Raw genomic sequence first — 22448 nt, 5'->3', positions numbered from 1 at the left:
TGGCCTTGGAAAGGGCATTTAAGACTTCATCCTTAGTGATTACAGGAGGGGAACATGTAGAAGGGATGTCTTGTAATATATGAGGTGGAGACAAGAGGGAGAAGTTATCACTGAAACTATCAGCCGGCATATTTGCAATATCTCCAAATTTACAACAAATTCCACACACATTTGAGTTTTTCCTTTGAGACTGCACATGTAGCCGAAGAATGCCTTATGGTTACCCTTAGTAAGGGTGGCCAATTTAGATTCATAGTTGGCTTTAGATTTCTTCACTAGGTGTCTTATTTGCTTATTTAAGCAAATGAGGGAGTGTTTTGAGACTGGAGACCATCCTTTAATGGTTTTAGACAACATTTTTTTCTCCTGTTATATAGCCTGTTTATGGTGGATGTCCATCAAGCTGGTTTATTCTTTCTTGAGGAACTTATTTTGATCTGTTTGGGTACAGCTGAGTCAGTGCAATTATGTAGATGATTATATAAGGCTTTGGTGTAAATCCCAGCATAAGCTATTAATACTGTCTTGTAAAAGGCTGTAGTTACCTTTGGGGAAGTTTTTGAGCTTTGGTGTTCCAGCTGGGGGGGGGGGGGCAGATGCAATTGATACTTCTAATGTGACTGACCTGTGATCAGATCTCAACAAGGAGGACTGTACACTTGGGGTGGTGCTCCCATGTTTGTGAGCACCAGGTCTAGAATGTTTGAACCTCTTGTTGTGGTGTAAACTAACTGGTCCAAGGCATTAGATTTACAAAGTTTAAAAATCTCTGGGCAGGTGTGTTGGTACAAGTATAGTTTGCCCAATTTATTGATGGATAGTTGAAGTTCCCCAAAACCAGGGTGTTTGGTGGTATATTGAGTGACTTCAGTAGATCCAGGTAGGCATTCTGGGTGTCACAGTTCATGGAGGGGGTACTATAACTGGCAGTTACCTGGAGAGAGGTCTTGCCTATGGTAAGTTGTACTTGGAGTAGTTCAAGGGGCTTATTCAGTTTAACTAGTATGCAGACCTACTTGTCATTGATGAATATTGATACTCCTCCTCCTTTAGATTTCCTGCTCTCGTTTGGTGGTCTGAATGAGTGGAAGGTGTTGTAGCCCAGCATGGCCCGGGTGCTCTCCACTACCTTGAACCAGGTCTCTATGAATGTACAGACATCAGCATCCTCCAAGGTGAGGACAGCTTTTAGCGAGTGCAATTTTATGTTTAAACTCCTAGAGTTTAGAAGCATGACCTTGATGTTGTTTTATGTTGGAAATTTAGTTTTTTTCAAAAAAAGGCACTATGGGGGAGGCAAGAACCTTAGCCAATAACTGAAATCCCAGAGGTGACAGGTGAAGACCATCTCTGACAAAGCATCGAGGTCTATCAGCTATATCATCCCAGGCTGACAGGAACCAGATCCCCTTGGAATGATAACAGAAGCGAAGCCAATTGTTGAATCAGTCATCTTCTCTTTGTATTGTGGTATCATCCTAGGTGAGGGTAGTATGCTGCTTAAGGCTAGGGACATACCAGCCTGGGACACATATTCAGTGAGCTCAGTCATGTCTGTCTTTATATAGTCCAGAGAGGAACATCTCAAGTCATTGACACCAACATGGACTATGACTGAGTCATAACAGTGCTTGTTGCTGAAAGACTTGAGTGAGTGTGTGATGTTACGGATCCTGGCACCAGACAGACAGCTAACCATGACCTTCTTCTTATCCAACTTGGTGAGTGGCACATCTGTGTGTCTCACAATAGAATCACATATGACTAGTACATTTGGTTTCATGTTACACCTTAATGGCTTATTTGGTGAGACACTGGTGCATATGCCTTCATGTGTACTGTGTTTATCTGCAAGTGTACTATGTGTGGTGTGCTTGCGTTTGGGTGGCCTCTGTGATTTAAGTATGTTTTTAGAGATGATCTCTGCATATGTAGGGCTATGTGTTTGCGTGGTAGGTGAAGGTGGTGAGATGTGAGTGCTGACAACCTACATAGTGTCAGATATACTGACTGGTGAGCGAGCTGACCTATGTTGCCAGACTGGGAAGACTGATATAAGCCATAGTCATCTTTTCCATGTCATGCTGTCAGAGAGACAGAGAGTTATTATACTGCTCTGTATTAGAATGTGTGCTAATACTGTGAGTACAGCCCTTTTTGCACCAAGCAGGGAAGTTAAGGCAGCCTTTAATTCTGTACAGAAAACAATGTCTGGTCTTGAGAACAACACAACAGATGTTCCCTCTGTATGTCTAGCTTTCATCAAGAGAGGTTCCCATTTATTTGTTTGAGAAGAGCATTTATGTCATTTTTATAGATAAGTTTTCCAAGTCCAGTTCATTTACTTTTTTGTTCCTTCAATTTTTGATTCTGAGCAGAGCTGCTTAGTTTTAGCTGGATTGAGTTAGCAGATGCTATTGAAGTAATCACATTTCTTGAAATACGGAAACTAAATGGCCAAAAAACAGGTGCATATACCAAGTTTGAGATGGCCATTTCTCGGAATAGTCCCTTTTTTCTGAGGTACAGTGACTTGGAGTTGGTATAAATAAGTTCAGGTGGTGAAAGGGGCTTACTCCCTACATTGGAGGGTGCAGGGGGCTTGTCTCTTTGCAAAAAAAAGTTTAAAGGAGAAGAGCAATGTTCAATATTCTCTCCTCTCCTGCATTTTCAATCTTTTTTTTCAGTAAGTCAGCACATGGCGGCATGGAAAAAATTCAAGCAATCTAATTAAACTCCAACTCCATCCTCAATTCCCCATAATAGTCCTATGCAAATAGCTGATGCCTTTAACAATTACTTCACTGAAGCTATTCAAACTCTAGCAAAAACACTATCTCCCATTACCCCCTGTCCTTTACAAAATACAAACAGTTCAGTTCCTTTCTTCCATATACAACCTGTGCCAACATCCCTTATCTGCAAACTCCTTCAAAAACTCAAACCTTGCACCCCTTCTGCTGACCGTCTCTCAGCAGAATACCTTCAAATAGCTTCCAAAGCCATATCATATCCCACATCCATCCTTATACACAGAACAACCACAGAAGGTACCATCCCTTCCATATGGAAAGTCTCCCATATAATCCCCTTACATAAAGGAGGCAAATCCACTGATATCTCCAACTTCTGACCAATTGCATTACTCTCTCCACTAGCCAAAATAATGGAAAAATGTATTCACCATCAACTACTTCAACACCTGCTCCATAATAATTTACTTGCCAACTGCCAGCATGGCTTTAGGCCCTTTCATAGCACTACTACTGCTCTGCTAACTTTTACTGACTGTATAAACAGGAATCGAAACAATAACTCTCTCTCTTCTGCACTATTCATTGACCTATCAAAGCCTTTGACATGGTCAACCATAACTTACTTATCAGTGTGCTAAAAGCCCAATCTCTTGACCCACAAGCAGTTCTTTGGTTTAAATTCTATCTAGAAAATAGACAACAAGCAGTGCTCTGGGACAATAATCTCTCCACACCCCTTCCCTTGAACATTGGAGTCCCTCAAGGCTCTATCCTAGGCCCTCTTCTTTTTTCCATTTTTATTAATGATCTCTATACTGTTTTTCCTCAAGCCACCTGTATGCAATACGCTGATGACTCTACTTGAATCTGTACTGCCAAGTCATCAATCTCTCTCCAGACCATTACACAAACTGTATTCAACTCTGTTGAAAATTGGTTCACCCATCATTGCCTCCTCCTTAACCCCAAAAAAACAAAATTATTACTTTTTACTCCCACCCAAAAGTCACCACAGATCCACTTCACAATTACCTCCAATAATGGAACTAGTGTTTCCCCTGATACTACTACACATCTCCTGGGCATAACTATAGATCATAACCTCAGCTATGATGATCATATCAACAATACTATAAAAACTGTCAATAAAAAACTAGGCTCCCTGTATAGAATCAAACCCTTCCTCACACCTCTAGCTAGAACCACCATTGCCTAGACTCATCTCACTTCTACCCTATTCAATGCTTCTGCCATATATACCAATCTATCAAAGCACAATCTTAGCAAGCTTGAAACTAGCTATATTAATATAGTCAGATTTGCCACTGGCTCCCCTTTTAGAACACACCACTGTCTCAACCTTAAACAACTCGGATGGTCAGAACTACAAAACCAACTACTATATAATCAACTTGTGATCACACAAAAAATTCTTTATCACCCAAATAATACCCCTATCCACTCTAACCTGATCTCCCCATATAAAAATCTTACAACACTATGCTCAGCTAATAAGCTACTAATTTCCAATATTAAATCTAATAATAAAGCTGGGGACTCACTTTTTACCAATGTTGTGGGCAGAATCTGGAACAAGCTTCCTAGAACACTCACATCTCTCTCATCTACACCACTCTTCAAGAAACATCCCAAAAAACATCTAAAAGTACATTGGCTTTGTCCCTGCTCTAAGCCTGACTGAATCATACCTTTCCTCTTATTCTCTTCTTGCTATACCCCTTTCTCCTGGGCTACGGCCCCTCTGCAGCATTAATCAATAAAAGCTAACTTTATACTTGCCCTTGTGTTTTCCTGCCTTTTTTCTTTCTCCTTCTTTGACTTAATGAATGATAATTTTAAAATATTGTGTAAACTTGTACTTGATTGTATCTTAAACCTACGCAAAGACTCTGCACTAGTGTGCATAGAAACAATTTTTATTTTTTTCCAAACATTGTTGCTCTCTAATGTATTTGAATCTAGTCATTGTTTAATTATTGTACTTTGTAATTTACTTATGCTTGGAGCTTTTCTCCCCGGGCCTCTACTGAAAATGGACATGTATCCAGCTAGACTAGCCTGGTCAACAAATATAAAATAAATAAAATAAATCTAACAAACAAAACAAAATAATCAATCAGTTTGTATATGTGAAAACCAAGTCATAGTTGAAAGCTTGTTGGGCACTAGAAAATTAAAACATAACATGGAAGACTGTTTCTCGATGGTCAATGATTAAGAACACTGGTTTTTCTGAAGTTACTGTTTGTCTCAAAACTGCATATATGTAGTCGGTGTTATAAGCATACCACAATGTGTCAGCATTTCTATTAATCACAGTGCAGTTATTTTAACATAGCAAACACACACTGATCTTCAATGGTGTCACTGTGCTAATAGTACGCTCAGGTTATGTCCGAAATTGTTGGAGGGATCATTTTCCTGATAAACAAAATGCAAATAAATATACAAATAAACTAAAGGAGAAGTAGTAGGGTTATAACAGTAATATTTTATATGGTCCAAGCCCTCGTGGTGCCCTAGTGCTCAGGCTACTGATACAGTCTAACTCTGAGGTCACACAACCTTTGCAGAAAATGAAATTCTTGGTTTTACTGGCAAAAAAAAAAAAAGTTTTCCCACCCAAGGTTATGTGACCCTAGAGTTATGATACACTACCACTGAAGTTATGGGAATGACAGGGCCTTGACCCTTTTAAAATACTTAAACTATTCTATATTTTAGTCTGTTTATGCTTATTTTTTAAATGTTCTATGAAATTCTAACCGGCTTTCAATGTTTTACTTTGTCTTATACTAAGTACTTACTATCTTCCATCTGCAGCTTACTGCTATTCTTATAGTAAACCAAAGCCTAACAATGGTAATATCAGTAAATATACATAACTAGGCATACCTCACCCTAAACTGACTGGAAGACTGAAAAATATTTTTTATTTTTTTGCATCTGCAAATTCCATGTTTGTCAGTTCGGTATTTTTTGCCTTAGTTTAATGAATCTCATTGTTTTGTTTTAAGTACGTGTGTGTGTGTGTGTGTGTGTGTGTGTGTGTGTGTGTGTGTGTGTGTGTGTGTGTGTATCACTATTCGCATGCATAATAAACTGTTAAGTCAACTGACATTCGCATTCTTTGATACAATAATAACTCATAAGTGCATACTAGGCTATTAATCTATGCGGATGTTATGAAGCCTAGCCCTACATCCCCATGGTAATTACTAGCCCTTACTTTTTGCAGTATGAATCACCATAGACAGTCCATACATGTATGAATCTACAAAGACAGGCCACATGTGTATATGTTGGCTACTTATATGTTTACCATATCCATGAAGGCCATTGGTACTAAACCAGGGGCGAATATGTGGTTACCCATCCATTTATCCAAGTTACTTTTGAATAGACTAAGAGAAGTACTCTACTTTACATGGAGGGGAAGCAGGGTCCATTGAAGCAGTATTGTATGTGATACATACCTATCCCTCCAGCATGTTCTGTTAATCATGTAACAGAGACTGAGAGTCCCTGAGCGAGTGTTTCTAATACCATTGAACTTCTGAATGTGTAATAGGTCTGACAGAACAGGGTCTGTTAAGGCTTTACATAGAAGGCAGAGGTCGCCTCTTAGTAGCTTGTATGATACTGAAAAGAAGTGACAAGACTTTGAGGTAGTCTGCATAATATTTAGGATTTAGGCCATTGAGTTTAGTGAGGAAGCATTGTGATTGTTCCAGCTGTGACAACTGCTTGGACAAGTACATAGCGAAAGAGATATTATACTTAGCCGAATGAGTGCCAAGTGCAAACAAACAATTGCTTCCCTAAATCTGAATGCCATACCCTTCAATATAGGCTGTGCAATGAAAAAAGACTTCTTTATGATAGTGTATATGTGTTGATCAAAAAGACAGTTCCTTCTCAACATAAGTTCCTAGATTTCTAGCTACAGGATCAATTTTCAAGAGGTTGTCAATGTGAAAGTTACAAGGGAGTCATGCTTGCTGAGGGATGCAATTTTGCATTTTTGTCATTTAGTTTCAGTTCAAGGTTAGCACCAACTATTTGTCTGTGGCAGGCTCTCTTGTAGGATCCGGTGTCCTCTTTCTTTTTAATTTCTCCAAGTCTTTTAGACTTCTAATACCATGACAAAAATGGACCCCATTCTTAAGTCAAAGTATGATTAAAGTTCATGAAATTAGTATTGTTTCAGTCTTTGATGTTAGCCAGAAGTGGTCTTCGCAGCACCCACAATGTACCCAGTACTGACTCCTTCTGCAATTCATATGGAGTTACATGTCTATGTATGACTGTGAATTCTTTTTTATAAGACCCGTTGCTCTTACTAGTATTGGAACTGCCTGGGTATCCTTCTTCCATATTTGCCCTCATTTCTGCCTACAAATCCTGATATCTTATGACTTTGTGTCTCTCTACGTGTAAGACACTGTAGTCACTGGGTGTTGCAGTTTCAGTGATCAGTACTACCTTTGTCTTCTAATCATGGACTATTATATCTGGTTTTCTGGCATCTGTTTTTTTAACTGTTGGTAAATGGATGATCTCATGTGATATAAATGTCATAATTTTCTATAATGCTATGTGGCTCATATTTCTAGTGATTTTCAGCTACTTCAGTATTATAATGTTTGCAAAATCCCCAGTGCAACAGTCTTGCCACATTGTTATGCCTTTCAGTATATAGTCTTTCTGCCATTAGTATGTTACAACCAGCAACGAGTTGTGCGACTGTTTCCAGTTCTGTTTTACAAAACCTATATTTGTCTGTTTCTCCCACATATTCAATGGACTTTGTAAACCAACATGTATGCAGTCCACTATCTTGGGCCGCCAATATTAACCTTTTGTCTTTTGGTTTAAATTCACCTCTCCTTAACCATTCCTGTGTTTGATCCTGATCAACATGAGGTTGTTCCAAGAGTTTTCTATGCTTGCAACTATATTTATACATTTTACACATTTCTTGCTTTCTCATCTGATCCTTCACCTTATATTCTTTCTTTTGTTTTTTGCCAGATTCAGTTGCTACCTGATTTTTATCTACTTCTGGTTTGATTTCCATTCTTGCTTGACACCAGCATGCATCTGCTAAACTAAGCAGGGAAGTCATCTTTGACTTATTGTCCTCATGTTTTAAAACTTTCACTATGTTTGGGTTTTGTGAGGTCAACAGATATTTATGCAGTCCTACTATTGCAGAGCTGTACGCGTAATCAATTCTGAGGAGGACCATACCTCCTTCAGAAAGGGAAATATATAGTCTTGGTATACACTGATTTTTCTTTTTAACTCATTTGATAAGTATAAAGCATCCTTCCTGTTTTCCTGCCCAAACGATCCAACACCTTTTGGGGTCAGTCAGTCAAGCCAAAACTGTAAGTTAGGACAGGAAGAGCAAATTGGTTTATAGCTTGGACTTTTTTCCTAGATGTCAGAGCTGTTTTCAGTATTAATTTTAGTCTTCTAAAATATTCCTTACTAAGTTTTATTCACATTTTTTCATGTTTTATTGTTGATCCATCATCAATACCCAAATATTTATATACTCCCTCTTGCTCAAGTTCTTTTATATCACATTCCTGTCCCAGGCTGATGTTTTCTTGGTGCTGCAGCTTTCCTGCTGTGAAGGTCACTTTTGCACATTTATCAAGATGAAATTATATCATGTGAAAAAGTTTTGACCCTTTGCAGTTGTGCTTTCAGTTCCTCATCTGATGAACTATACAGATGTCCTTCAAGAATGCAACTGCAGTCATAACATATGGGTTGTCCTGCCTCAGGCAGCCCTCGGTCGGCCGGATTCCAAAGTCTGGGTCCAACGTCGGCTGATGTCGCATTTCTCTCTGACGTCAGAGCGGCTGGAGTACATAAGCATCAGCCGACGCCATCTTCTTCAGTCTTTCTTGCCGCGCGGTGCCCGAAGCAGAAGCAGTTCGCAAGTGCCGGTCGGTCAGCCCCTGTATTCTTCGAATCCGAAGTAATCAAAAAAGCTAAGTACCCCGTTGGGGACCTTTTCTTGCCTCAGCCAATGTCAGAAATTACTGAAAAAGTAAATAATTGTTTGTCTTGTGGTAAACAAATACCTCATAAGGATTTCCACTCTTACTGCCTTCCTTGCCTTGGCCCAGACCACGACGTCTCGGCCTGTACCGCCTGTGCTCGCTTCAATAAGCGCACTCTCAGGCACTGGGCGGAGTTTGCTGAAGACTTTTTCGGCGAAAAATTCGATTATACAATGCCGTCGGAACTACCGACATCGCAGACTCCTAAGAAACGAAAAGACCGGGACCGACATCCTCGGCCCGCGTCTTCCACCGACACCACGTCAAAACCAACCGCGAGTGCCCCGGTTCCCTCTGAGGCGGTTATTTCACCGCTCCGAACCGAAGACACCGCATTACCGATACCTCCGATACCGGAGACCACACCGATGCCAGTTATTGATTTTCCTCCAGATACTGAAACCAAGGAAATGCCAGAGACCATTGCTGTGGATAAGGTCACTCCTGCACGTGGAGCTGCTAGGCCTCCCATGTCCATGTCTATCAAGACCTACACACGTGCTAAGGCAGCCAGCAAAACCAAGCACCTTATTGCTAAAGTCTTACCTCAGCCTACTCCTGAAACACAAATCATGACTATGGCCGCAGACTTAATTTCCATGATCAGAGGTTCCCAGGCCCATCCTGAGAGAGGATCCCAGCCTCCTCTCGATAAGAGGCCCAGGGTTGAACCCTCTGACCCTCTCCCTTCAGATGAAGATTCTGAGGACTCTGTTCACTCTGATAGCCAGGAAGAGCCCTTCCAGACCTATGAGGACTCAGATGCAGAGGACTCCATCCCCTCGGCTTCCCCTCCTGAGGATATTTCTTTTGAGGAAGTTCTGCATTCCATTTGGGAACATTTTAAGTGGCAAGGCCAGGAATATTCTGATTCCAGAAAGCGCCTTCGAACCTTCCTTAAAAAGCCCCAACACAGGCCCTTAGCTATACCTTCTGTGCTTGATGTTTTGGATGATCTATACTCTGACTCCAGTGTTACCCCTGATACTCTTCTACCTGCTCCTGCCAAGCCTGACAGATACTATAGGGTCCCAGAAACACATTCTCATTTCTTTAGGGCCCATGCTGTTGATTTAGAAACAATTTCACAGGGACCGAAAGGGGTTTCGGCTACCACCTCCAAAAATCCTTTGCCTTTCAACAGGGAAGCTAGGTCATTAGAGAGATGGGGGAAGAAGGTTTACACCTCCACTACTTTATCTATGAGAGCTCTCAATTGTTATATACAGTATATAATACATAATAATATATATATATATATATAATACATATAATATAATACAGTAGCATGGACATGCGTAAAAGTCACACTGGTTAACATTACCCCCACTGTCGAAAGAATTGTATGGACATACTAAACAATTATTTTCCACGGTGTTCACAATTCAGGATAGACTTTGGCCAACCTCATTAAAATTGAAGTTCTGCATTTCTTTAGCAGGAAGACAGCAGTTCTATTCAACAGCTGTCAGCGCATTGTAAGGGTTTAATAAATTCTATCTTCTTTTTTAACAAACACATATTTTTATGAATTTTTGCAATGCTTGCAATGGTTTTAAACATATATATATTTTTTACATGCTTTATCTTTAGGATGGATTTTATTCTTAGGCTGAACATTATATTTTTATTTCTTTAACAAAATTTGTACTATTTCCATTTAAGGTCAGTAATTTACCTAGCAACTTCACAATTAATCAATTAAGTTATTAAGATCACATGATCAACTTTCAAGAGTATAAAAGACTTGGAACTATTTGTGTTAATGAACTTGATAAAGCCTGGTACAACCAGGCGAAAGCGCTTGTTTTGAGCTTGTCTTTTTGTCCAAATAAAGGATTTATCGTACTAACTGGGTTGCTTATTGAAGATTGCATCTGTTTTTTCTATTGTTCCAGTTGGGATTTACTTCTGCTGCTTGTGACATTACAGTTGAAAGCTGAGCAACGCTGGTATTTGCTTGTGGAGTTTTCCTGTTACTGGTTTGTGTTTCTTTTACTTTTTGAGTGCGTAGCTCTCAATTGTCTCTTTCATATGTTTCAATATCAGGATTACCTGTTAGATGGTTTACAGAAAACATTGGCCTCTCCTGAACCTTTAGATAGGAAGTCTTTGCAGGAGGCTGTACATAATTCTCAGCAAGTTAGCAATCACTTTCTTCAGTGTGGATATGATGCATTGGAAGCTTCATGTAGGGCAGCTATGACAGGGGCGGTCATTCGTAGACATGCATGGTTAAAAGAACAACCTCTACCAGATCATGTTAAGGCAAAACTTCTTGATGCACCCTTGGAAAAGAACAAGCTTTTTGGTGCTAATGCTAAAGATGTGTTAAAGTCCATTGAGGAAAAAGCCAAGTCAGTTCAGACAGTTAAAGATTTCCTCCAGGTTCAGCCACCCAGATTCAGCAGGAATTGGCCTTCTAAAAACTGGTCCTTTCCTAGTCCTGAAAGATTTCAAAGGGGCAAAAACAGGCATGGCCGAGGAAGAGGACAATACAGAGGTTCCTACAGGGGACGACAATGGCAACCAGCAAACCAAAGAAGTGACACAGGGGTTTCTCCTGCCCCACAGGGACAATCTCAATGACTTTCCTCTACTTCCGCTGACCAAGGAGCAAACAGAAGCTCCTTTGGGCGGAAAATTATCTCTGTTTTCAGACAATTGGCACAGATTGACAAAGGACAAATGGATTTTGGATATTATAGACCAAGGTTACAGGTTCCACTTTCATACCTTGCCAAGAAAACAAGGCATGCCAAACCTACCACAAAACCAGAGGGCAGAGGCTAGCAAGCAAATTTCTCTGCTTGCTCAGATCAAAGCAATAGAAAAAGTTCCACAACAAGAACAAGGCCAGGGGTTTTATTCGAGACTGTTCCTTGTTCCAAGAAAAGAAACTCAATGGAGACCAATACTGGATTTGTCCGCATTAAACACTTTTCTCATAGTACCAAAGTTCAAAATGCTGACTCCACAGCAACTCCTTCCCATGCTGGGCAAGGAGTCTTGGCTGATTACTCTGGACCTCAAGGAGGCATACCTGCATGTCCCTATCAGACACAGCTGCAGAAGATACCTCAGATTTCTTGCAGGGCCAGAGCATTATCAATTCTCGGCATTGCCATTTGGCTTATCTACTGCCCCCAGAGTATTTACGAAATGCCTGGCTTCAGTAATTGCTCATTGCAGGCTCCAGGGGATCCAAATTTACCCGTACCTGGACGACTGCCTCATACAAGCGGACAACAAACTGATTTTGACAAAAAACTTGAATTATGTCATACAATTGCTACAGGCTCTGGGATACACAGTCAACTTCCAAAAGTCAAGACTTCAGCCATCCCAGCAAATAACCTTCTTAGGAGCCAAACTAGACACAGCCTCTCAAATGGCTTACCTGACAGAAGACAAGCAAAAGAAGTTAACTCATTATTTCAAAGGTTTGGCAAAGCTCACCCAGATGACTGCAAGGAGATTCCTACAGGCCCTGGGTTACATGGCATCCTGCATTCTCCTGGTTCCATTAGCAAGACTACACATGAGAAAGCTTCAATGGTACCTAAAAAGCTTATGGTCTCAACACAGCAACAACCTAGAGACAACCATACCACTCATTCCATGCCTACAAAAGGAATTTCTATGGTGGGCCTCGGTAAGCTAGGCAAACACAGGTATGTCGTTCAAAAAACCTCAGATAACACAGACCATGACCACAGATGCCTCAGACCTTGGATGGGGGGCGCACATGGAGGGCAGATGTATTCAAGGACAATGGTGTCCAAAGGAAACACATCTGCATATCAACCAAAAAGAAATGCTGGCAGTAATGCATGCCATCGAGGCCTTTCGACAACAACTTCAGCAAGGCCACCTGCTAATACGGACAGACAACACCACTGTGATGTGGTACATAAACAATTCTTACCCCCTTTGCAGACTGACAATGAATCTTTGGGAAAAATCACTGAGCCTAAACATACAGTTGCAATCCCACTTTGTTCCAGGCAAAGACAATGTGCTGGCGGACAGCCTAAGCAGGAATTTCCTAGACCCCCACGAGTGGAGGTTACATCCAGAAATCTTCATACGACTCACCTCGACATGGGGCAGGCCAGAAGTAAACCTATTTGCCTCCCACCTCAATCATCTCTACAAAAGTTCTGTTCAAGGACATATCATCCACAAGCATGGAAAATAGATGCTCTCTCATTCAACTGGAACTTCCTAAAAATCTATGCATTCCCACCTCTGCCACTGATGACCACAGTATTACTAAAGATCAAAGCAGAGAAGCCCAAGGGGATCCTAATAGCTCCAGACTGGCCAAGACAACACTGGTACCCACTACTACGGAGCATATGTCACAACAAAAAGTGGACCCTTCCCCAATGGCCCCAACTTTTGACTCAACACAACTTCAAGACAGTACATCCCAACATTCAGACGCTGCAGCTAACAGCTTGGGAGATCCCATGAATAACCTCAATCTATCTCTCTCCAAGGAAGTTCAGCGGATACTAACAGAAGCCCGAAGACCATCCACCAGAAAGGTTTACTCAGCAAAATGGAAGAGATTCAGCATTTGGAATACCAGCAAGGGTCATGATGCATCATTATTGAACATCCCACTCATTCTGGAATATTTGGCAGATATGCTACAGAATGGACTCTCATATTCTTCCATAAAATACATGCTTCAGCTATCTCAGCTAGATACAACACTGATCCACCTGTGTTTTCACATCCTTTGTTAAGGCAATTCCTTAGGGAATCAAGAATATAAAGCCACCAAGAAAGGCTCCAGTACCAGCTTGGGACCTCAACTTTGTCCTAGAAAAACTGACTCTACCCCCCTTTGAGCCAGCAGCTTCTGTGGACTTACAATTTCTCTCATGGAAGACAGCTTTCCTGTTGGCAATTACCTCAGCAAGAAGGGTTTTGGAATTACAGGCCCTAATGGCAATACCACTGTTCATAACCTTTCACAGAGACAGGGTCTCCTTACGAACCAACCCTACCTTTCTGCCAAAAGTGGTATCTAGGGTTTCTTTAAATCAAGCAATTCACCTGCCTACTTTCTTTCCCAATCCTGAGAACAAAGGGGAAAGACTGTTGCATACCTTGGACATTCACAGACAACTTCGCTACTACCTGGACAGAACCAAGACCAGTAGGAAGTCTGATCAGCTTTTTGTAGCTTACGCCCTGGAGTACAAGGAAAAGCAATTTCCAAACAGACTATTTCAAAATGGATTGGACATTGCATCAGATTCTGTTATTCCTTCCATGGAAAGAGTGTACCAGCCAATGTCAGACCACACTCCACCAGAGCTACAGCCACCTCTACAGCATTCTTAAGAGGGTGCCTACAAAAGACATTCTAGAAGCTGCTACATGGAGCTCCGTGCATACATTCTCCAAACACTACAACCTCCCTTTATATTCCAGATCCAGAGCAGGCTTTGCTTCGGCAGTCCTGCAGGGATTGATAGCTACACCATCCTTTTCTTAGAGCATTCCACCTCCCCCAGCTAAGCTATGGTATTCAACCCATATGTTATGACTGCAGTTGCATTCTTGAAGGACATAGTACAGTTTTGTACCTACCATAAATGTAGATGTCCGATAGATATGCAACTGCAGTCGGGTTTTCCCTCCCTCCTTCCCCTCTATGCCTTGTGTCTACTCCTCTCCCTGTTATCCTTAGCTGGGGATATCCGTTATGGTGTATCTGTTTATTGCTTATTTATTTGTCTGGAAACCTGCTTTTGTCTTCCAATTTGATTACAGCCTTCCTTGGAGGGCACCTGGCATCTGGGGCAAGAAACACTGAAGAAGATGGCGTTGGCTGATGCTTATGTACTCCAGCCGCTCTGACGTCGGAGAGAAATGCAACATCAGCCGACGTCGGACCCAGACTTTGGAATCCGGCCGACCGAGGGCTGCCTGAGGCAGGACAACCCATATGTTATGACTGCAGTTGCATATCTATCGGACATCTACATTTATGGTAGGTACAAAACTGTACTTTTTAAATCTTCCACAAAAAGAAGATAAATCTTTACACTTTTTTGTTTTCTGGGAGTCAAATTGTAGCCATCACCTAATCTGTTAAGTAGATAGCTTAATGGGTTAAAGGCAGGACAAAAGAGCAGTGGTGACAAAGAGTCACACTGGAATATCCCCTTTGAATTTTATCTCTAGAATAATAATTTGTCCTTTATCGTGGCTTAACTGCAAAGTGGTTTGCCACTGTTTCATGGTCACTGTAATGTAATGTAATTGTTCAGTGTAGGGTGTAGGGTGTATCTTATACATTTTAAGCACCCTTTTTTCAAGGAATATGGGATACTGTCAAATGCTTTTTTTTGTAGGCTATCAAAGCCATACTTAGATTCTTCCCCTTTATACATTTCTCCATTATGACTTTATTTAACAAAAAATGAGACTTTCTTTAGTTACCCTTTGATTCTATTGCCATGATAGAGTTTTCTTCTAAATGACTATAAACTCTGTTGGTATCTATTCCAGTGTATAGTTTATACATAGTCAGAAGGCAAGTTATTGGTCTAGAGTTTTTAGGATAGCTTGCAGGTTCTTTGTTAAGTAGGAGTATTGTTTTTCCTGTTGTTAACCAGGTTGTGTTTGTTTGTGGTACACATTTAAATAGTTCTTACTCATGACTAAATCTTCATTTAAAGATATTAATACTTTTAGCCAGAAATTACGTACTACATCTGGCCCAGGATTTTCCATTTAGGAGATTTTCCTAACTTTGTTTCAGTTTCTCTGGCTGTTACTTCATCCCATTTCATCTCCTGTAAATTTAAACTTCTTTTTCTGTCTTTTACTTCTTCTATCCATTCAGCATCTTTGCTATGTTCCAGAGGATCTTCATAGATATTTCTCCAAAATGTATCTATTTCTTATTTTATTTTATTTTTGTGGTGTTTCATTCCTTTTGCCTTCTTTCCCAGTTCTGTATAAAACGTTTTTGAGTCATCAATAAACTGCTTATTTTGTACTTTTCCTTTATATTAATCTGCATATCTTTTAAGTTCTTCTGCCCGTGCTGATATTTTTTGTTTATTAGACTGCGGTGGTGGTGCTGCGGTAGCGTTATTTCCTCACACCTCACAGTAAGACGTCCTGTTTGATTCTCAACTAGAGCCTCTTCTGTGTGGAGACATGGGTGAATGGGCGTACCTTCATTGAAGGTTGTGCATCAGGGCCGGCAACTCGGTACGTAAAAATCTACTGCCAATAATTAATGGATCGGAGTTCCGCTGTGGTGACCCCTAACCGGGAAAAGCCGAAAGACACAACAACATTTGCAATAGTGCACGATAGAGCTTGATCTGTTCTGATACTGCACATTGCTTTTATGTCCATCTTTCTGAGAATTTTTGTTGATCTGTTCCCTCTTCTGAAATCTTCTAACAGTGACACCTCATTTTAATTGCTTTATAGTTTTCTCTATTCTATACTTCCATGATGGCATTTGTTTTCTCCCCTTCCTTTCCCTTACAACACTGTCTTTTTGTGGTAAAACTTTATTGGTTCTTAATTTAGGTGTACAGTAATATATCCTATTTACTTCTGTTATATTGCATGAATTTCTTTGAACAGTCCTAATTACTGTACATATTTCTTTTATCAAACTTCTAACTTTTTGGGTTTTATTGACTTTCTGTAGTCTATTTCTTTCATTAATCTTAATAGGTCTGCCTTCTTCTTCTTTCGGCTTTTTCCTGGTTAGGGGTCGCCACAGTGGAACTCCGGTCCGCTAATGATTGGTAGTAGATTTTTATGGTGCCGAGGTGCCAGCCCAATGCCCAACCTTTAACGAAGGCATACCCATTCACGTATGTCTTTTGAATGCCACTCGACCGCGGGGAGGACATGCAGACTCCACACAGAAGGCACTCCAGCCGAGAATCGAACGGGAGGACCTCTTGCTATCTCTACAAAATCAAGCAACTCTTCTCTAAGATAATTTTCTTCTAAAGTGAGGGCACATGCTTTGTTCTTCATTTCCTGTGGACATTCTACAGAAAGTTCCAGAGCATCTTCCTGTGCCACATTCTCTTCAGTTTCATCCTCTGTCATCGGTTGCTATTTCATATGGGAACTCACTGGTCTACCACTCCACAACATTCACTGTGTCAGAGTTGCCACAGTTTTCTGTTGCTTCCCTTACTGAATAACTCCAGCTGAACTTTTGTGCTGGTTTCCTGTGGAAGGCTCCAAAGTATCTTCATATGGCAACTGATCCGATGTTTCGTGCTCCACTGATTTCTCCTTAATTTGGGGATCCATTGATCTATCCTGCTGTGATGTTTTCAGAGTTAGATTTTCTACACTAAATCCTTCACTTCACAGGTTACCCATAACCTCAGTTTCTATCTATTTAAATTCTCCATTACTAATCCTCTTTTCCACTTTTTTCTTTGTTTTCTTAATTTTTTGTATTGTAAAATTTTCCATACCTGGATGCCTTTGCCCGTATTTCTCTTCAAATATCTTTAGTGCTGCTCTTTTTGTATGATTAGTTGTACTTTCTACTTTGCATAAATATTGCCCCATATTAAATTTCTTTTTCTTTCCCATGTACATATTTCTTCTTCAGATGTCTCCTGCTCCTCCTGTTTCTCCTTCCCTGGGAGACTCGTTGTTCCATCATGCTGTGATATAATCTGAGTTAGACTTCCTGCACTAAATCCTTCATTTCGCAGGTATTCCATAATTTCAGCTTCTATTTTTTTAACTTCTACTTTACTAATCTTCTGTTCTACATTTCCTCTTTGTGATTTTATTGTTTTGTATTGTGAAATTTTCCATATCTGGATGCCTTTGCCTGTATTTATTTTCAAATATTTTTGGGCTGCTTTTTTGTATTGATTAATTTGGCTTTCTCCTTTGCATAACTATTGCACCATATCAGATCTCTGTTTCTTTCCCATGCCCATATTTCTTTTTTATACCTTTCAGAAATCTCTAGATTTTGTTCTTTATATTTTTGTACTTCCTCAGTTGCTTCTTTTTCCAAATGACCCAAGGTTTCTTGGTCTATATAATGTTTTTCATAAATCTGTTGTATTAATGAACATAGTTTTTTATTTGAAACCTCTGACAGTTTTTCTTGTACAAGTATTTTTCTTTCCTCTAATTTCTCTCTTAATCCTTTTGTATATTTTCTATCTGGACATTCTGGGCTTCTTGCATAATAGTAACAACACATCATTTCTTTCTTATCCTCAACAGTCCACTCTATCATTTTTTTGGTCTATCATTTTTTGTAATTTTTGTGGACTACTACTTCCTTCTACAACAGGGGGAGCCATCCTCCCCTGAGCCTGGACTGGCCCCATTGTAGGAATGTTTCCATATTTTGAGGATTCTACAACTGTCATTTCTTTCCAGTCTTGGCACCAGTGCACCTATCAGGATTGGGATTTTTTTTATTCTGGGTCTTGTGCACCCAGCTATCTTTTTTTATTTTAACCTACTTTTGCCCATGATGTATGCTATATAAAATACAGTCTATATATATCAGTGTCATCTTGGTGAGATTTTGTGAAAAGCAGGGTCCACCTCATGAAGGTACTCACCAAGAATTGAGGATGAATTAAATTCCAGGAATACTACTCTCCTTTGCTTGGTGATTTATTATCTCTCCATCCAGTGTCCTCTGGGGAGTTTATGAAGCATGAGGTTTTCAGTCATCTGCAAACTTGGTCAACCAAGATCCCTTAATATTAGCTTTGAACTCTGAGAAGTAAATGCCAAAGAGAGGAGGCCCAAGGACTGAAACCTGAGGCAGTCCGGTACTGTAGAGCCACCTACCCTTATTTCCTGTGTTCGATTTGTGAGCTAATTAACTATCCGTCAAGTTATACATGGATTAATACTTAGATAAGAGAGGTTATTTTTGATGCCCAAATGTGGGATGGTGTCAAATTATTTTGGAAGGTCCAGATAGGCAGTGTGCACTGATCTGCACTTGTTCATTGCCTCAGTGATTGTTTTGAAGTCAACCAGTTTAAGAAAGCAGGACCTGCACTTGATGATTCTGAAAATGGGTGGGTCAAGAGTCTGTAGGTTTCCTATATCCCTATTTATTAGTTTCATAATGATCCTTTCAATAATCGTACTCAGATATGTATAACATGTTCTGATGTATGTCTCTCCTTAATGAAAGTTATTTACTACTTCAGTGTATTGCAGTCTGTTGTAAACTTAATGTTAAATCACTCTAAAGAATAACAAGAGCAAAGAATGTTTTTTTTTTCCCTGTGGAAGAATGTTTGCACATTTCCATCTCTGTTGTCTCTCTTTCTAGGAACCTTATATGGCTTTATGAACTATCCCTAGGATTCAGAAGCATTATCACCAGTGGTAATCCCCTCTTTATCGCTGGTGGTAGCCATTTCCAATTCAGAAACAACCCTACTGCAGTATGTTGTCTCAGAAAGGTGGCACACCGGTTCTATCTCTCTGGCCTATTAGAAATGTAAATGAGGCATTCCCGGGGAGCATCATAAGATAATTAGCTATGTGCTCTCCCTCAGAAATGCCCGTGTAAGTGATTTACACAACTAAGTGATTCAGAGAACTGTTAGACTGCACAAATCCTCACCATAAGCCATGTTAGTTAACTCAGCCAATAGTTCACATTCATTCAGTACTCTCAATGGAAGAAATCACACTAGAGGCAAGTGCCAAGGAGTTTAGCAGTCATATAGTGGTGGTGGTGCGTGTGTTCATGTCTGTGGCTGCATGTGAGTTTATGCAGAGGTAAAAATGGTCTCAAATGAGTCTGTGTGTGTTTCTCTGTGTGTACATCTGTCTGTCTGTCTCTCTAGGTGGGTGGTCACAGTAGAGGCATTAGTTAGGGGGCAGGAAGGGTATGTGAATATATGAGTGAGTATAGGTGAATGAATTAGTGTGTCTGTGAGTGTGATTAGTTGGGGTGTGTAATGTACATTGAGTGTGTGTGTGTGTGTGTGTGTGTGTGTGTGTGTGTGTGTGTGTGTGTGTGTGTGTGTGTGTGTGTGTGTGTGTGCACATCTGTGAGTGGTTATGTTTATGGGAGTTTGTATGCATGTGTGTGTGTGTGTGTGTGTGTGTGTGTGTGTGTGTGTGTGTGTGTGTGTGTGTGTGTGTGTGTGTGTGTGTGTGTGTGTGTGTAGGGGGGGCTACTAAGGGAAGGGACACAAGACACTAGGGAAAAGTTTTAAATATTACTGTAAATCACTTGAAAAACTAATAGAAGAACAGATTTTGCAGCAAGAAGCTGCAAATAAAGATTGGGTAGCATGAAAGTCTAATGTCTGCCATTACTGACTAACTCTAGGGGCCTGGGAGAAGGGAAAGGGCAGTTCAAGAGGCAAAGTCATGGACATTTGTTAACAGCAGCAGCAGCTGAGAGTTATGAGGATGTGTCTGCTTGTATATAGTTCATAGGTTCACAGTTTAGTACTAAGCTAACTGCCCTTGCAAGCCATTTTATGCCTAGCCAATTATCTTTTGTGAGACTCAAACCCTGCACCTTGTGTTTGTAAGGCAAACACCTTAACCATTAAGCCACCCTCCCAACTTCATAGGTTCATAGAAACTTACTAGGGTAACATCCCTAGAACCCTTACAAGTCTAGCTATATTTATCTTGAGTTGCCCCAATTGTTGGTGGTTAGGTGAGTGAAATTCGCAGAGGGAAGGGTCTATGGTAGTTAATACCAACTTCCTCTGTCCAGGGGGACATGGGCTCCACCCCAGGAGTGAATTTGTGGTCACCCATTCCTTGATTTAGGTTGCGTTTGAAGAGGGTCATGGAGGTGCACTGTTTCATGTGAATTGGAAGGTTGTTCCAGGAAAAGTGACAGTCTCTGGGAGATGAATCTATCTTTCCAGCTTGACCTGTTCATGTCAGAGGCTAGTTTAATATCCCTGGAGCGAGTGACGCTCGTTCAGTTTGATTTACTAATGTGTAACATTTCCATCAGGGCTGGGTCAGAGACTGCCCCGTAAGCCCGGCACAGATCACCCCTTAGTAACCTGTAGGACACAGAATACAGTGACAGGGCTTTCAGTCTTTCTGCGTAAGACTTGTTTTGTATACCCTATAAGTTCTTGGTGAGAGACCTCTATGGCCTTTCCAATTACTGCAGGTGTCTGGTGAGGTACATGCAAAAGGGAGCATTATACTCAATTATGGGTCTGATGAGAGCTGAGTATAATGGAATTATTACTTCCTTAGATCTAGATGTGATTCTTTTACTTATAAGATGTGCCACATAGATGGATTTCCTTACTACTGTGGATACATGGTGGTCAAAGTTAGAATCTCCTTGTGTTCTGACTGAAGAGTGCTTCTCAAACAAACTGATAAGTACATTTTTTGGCACTTTTAACTTTTCAGAGTTCTGCACTGTCTTAATTTTTGCTTGACTGAATTATATATATCTGCTGGCATTTGTTTTCTGTTTTCTGATCTGTTCTGAAACTGCCCCCCCCCCCCCATTCCTGTGTTGTTCTTAAAGTTGGTATATCTGGTCTAATAGCTTTTGGGCAAGGGAGCCCGCAGGATTTTTTGCAGGGGGGGTGCAAACCCAGAGCTGCCCCACACAGCCCCAGAGCCCCACCCATGCAGTTCCACCCCCTCCGCCCACGCAGCCATTCCAGTGTCCCATTACTTGGATATTTCTCCCTATTTGTCATAGACACTGTTCAAATCTCTCAGTGTGCATACTGTTTTATGCTTTACTTCTACAATGATTACAGATATTTGGATTTCATTTACAACTTTTATTTCAAATTTTATAGCCTAAACGCTGATAGACATTTACTAAACCTAAACAAAGCAATAGTCTTACAATGAAAACAGACTTATTAAAACTTCTCTACCTTTGAAACACACATTCACTGAAACAGCATTGAAACTCACATTCAAAGAAAATGCATCTGTCTAGTGGCAGGGTAAGTTTACCTTTGGGCTGTTTTCAAATCATAGGCTCCTTGTACACATTTTTAGAACCATGCAAAAGTTCTTTGATTCACCTTCCTGACTGTATTAATTATACTATATAATAATTGAATTATATCCCTTGTATAGTACAACACCACTTGTTAGTGTGTTTTAAATTTATAGTTCTGAACATTTTTCCTTTAAGCAATGAAACAACTCATATGGACCAATAATGACAACCTGTCCAATTCAGAACATTTCAACCCTAAAGGGCCACTCAAAATCCACCAATATCAATCAATATGCAGAATCTCTGCAGAAGTAAAAATCATCTGAATAATTCTACATTAAAGAGATCTGAAACAGATGAAGAGGTTGTTGCTAGAAAACAACTTTCTATTTCAGTGTTTCATTTACAAATTCAGTGCCTGTTGCCCTTGAAGAATAAATTGCCTAGGTTACATTAAAAGAAATGGTAAGCTGGTATATTGCAATAGGGAACGGGTGGCAAGGTGAAAAACAGGTTCATAGTTATTAGGTGTCTTATCCAAAGGAGGACATACTAAGGACTGCAGTACTATACCCCCTTAAAATACAAATGTACATGCTGTAGGAATAGAAC

This window comes from Protopterus annectens, chromosome 2.part0 (assembly GCF_019279795.1).
Source record: "Protopterus annectens isolate FY-2018-M chromosome 2.part0, PAN1.0, whole genome shotgun sequence".
Taxonomy (NCBI): Eukaryota; Metazoa; Chordata; order Ceratodontiformes; family Protopteridae; genus Protopterus; species Protopterus annectens.
This window is presented reverse-complemented; position numbering follows the sequence as displayed.